Genomic DNA, 2,220 nt, shown 5'->3' on the forward strand with positions numbered 1-2,220 from the left:
GTCCCGGGACATTCGTTTTGTCTCTGTCAGGGGAGCTCTAGGTTGTTCACCTAAGTTCTCTCGTGTTGGATTTCTTTTCTTTTTTTTTTTTTTCAATGAAAGCAAATGGTTGGGTCAGAGCCCAGTTGACAGGCCGCAAGCGCAACAGCAGCACATGGTTTAAAAAGCACTAAATCGTACCAGTAGAGAGTGTGGCTGTGAGGATAGTTGTTTCCTGTGGAGGAACGCAGGGGAGGCTGATGAGAGGAGCTGTCCTTAAATTTAGATTTTTCGGGAAGTTTTTCTCAACTTGATTATTTAGTTACTGCATGGTGTATTCGTTGAGAATCTTAGCCCACTTAAGGCGCACATACATGTTCAAATATATCAAGAAATGTTTATATTGAAATGAACAATTATGCAATTTGAGATGTACTTAATATGAAGGAAAACCATTATGAAGGAAGTACAATAACTTGTAATTTACAATTGTTTGAGCCATTGACTTGATCTTGAATGAAGTTTTCTTTTACTTTATTCGTTTGGGCAACAAGCCACTCGACATGTGAAACCAAGAGCAGACAAATCTCACAGCCTGTGTCAAGAAACATCCTGGAGAAAGTCAGTGACCTGTTAAAAAGACAATCACCTCTTGATGCACTGCAAAGCATCTGTCTCAGGGAATTCTCTTTTATTATTTTGAAAAAAGAGAGAAATATTTTAAAATATGAACATTTTGGGAAAATAAAAAAAATACTTGGCAAAAAAAAAAAAAAAAAAAAAAATGTTGAATACCCAGACAAGGCTTATGTGGTATATGTATGTTTGTGAGTGTGTCTGTGTGTACTGGTCTAGGTGGACATGCTGAATTCACTGTCTGGACATGGTCTTTTACCCCACTCAGCTCAGTGTAAATATCAGTTTTATGGCATATAATATAAATATTAAACACTTAACATGGGAGATCCACATTTTTTGCATTCCTCTCCTGAAGAGACCATTAAAGGCTGCTGTCAGTTTTTAAGTTAGAGTATAGACTATACAGTGCGCCGATAAGGCCATTCGGTTATCACATGTGCAAACGAAAGACAGTGGATTCAGCTGAAATCTAATTTCCTTATGAAGTGGATTGTTTTTTTGTTTTCTATTTTTGAAAAAAAAATTGACTGTGAATTGAGGAAGGAAGGGGGGAACAGTTGGACGCTGTTAGATACTGTAGCAATAACTGAAAGCATTTACTACTGTCATGTTTGCATTCTAAGATTATTTTTTAATTTGTATTATTATTATAATTATTATTATATGACTATTAGCGTATTGTTGTTCAGTTATCTTTGCATGCTGTTTCATGACGCCAAGATGTTTGGGGGCTTTTGTGTTTCTCTCCCCATGTGACGCTGCGGGTGGGAACGGGGTGGGGATATTTTAATCTGAATGTTACCGGGTAGGGTTCAGTGTGTGCTACTGAATGCATCTTGCCCCTCTCACAATACCCACAAACACTTACACATACACACACACACACATGCTCTCACACACGGAAAAATACAATAGACAATCATTGAGCATTGGGAAATCCTGCTAAACTGTAAAAGTTTTGAAGGAAAAAATTGGTACCGACTGATCACATTCCATTGAGGGAGATCATATTGAGATGAAATTGACATACAGTACCACAGCCCTTGTTTTTTTTTAACTTCTGCGTTACTAATCGTGCAGCTCTCTATTGGTAAAGCCCAGAGTTAAACGCGAAGAGGGTTATCTCCCAGCATTCCGGCCTCCCTGTGGTGTCTTGTGGGTAATTTGAGCGGAGCATCTCATTTCTCATTTCTCTGGAGTCGGGGGAGCACTCCTCATTCAGCCTACCTGAGGCAGCAATCAGCACGTTCCTCCCACTCTGCTCTTGGTTATGCTAATGTTTTACTCTCTTAAGCGACACACACGCACCACTGTTTTCACACAGACACCTGAAGAGTGTGTGTGTGTGTGGGTGTGAATGTGTGTCTACAGGAGGCCAAGACTCTTTTGTCCTACTCCTGATATTCAGAGTAAAAAGAAAAGAAAAAAAAAACAGAAAAAAACTCATCGCATATTATATGCGTTCAAGTGAAAATGACAGTAATAATTCCTGTTTATTTATAAATTAGAATGTGTCTGCCTCCCTGGAAGAAAAGTTTAAAGTAGCATCTGTTACCAGAACCTCTCAAAAGGTACTTAGGGTACAGAGTTTTTGTTGTTGTT

This window comes from Sardina pilchardus, chromosome 8 (assembly GCF_963854185.1).
Source record: "Sardina pilchardus chromosome 8, fSarPil1.1, whole genome shotgun sequence".
Lineage (NCBI taxonomy): Eukaryota > Metazoa > Chordata > Actinopteri > Clupeiformes > Clupeidae > Sardina > Sardina pilchardus.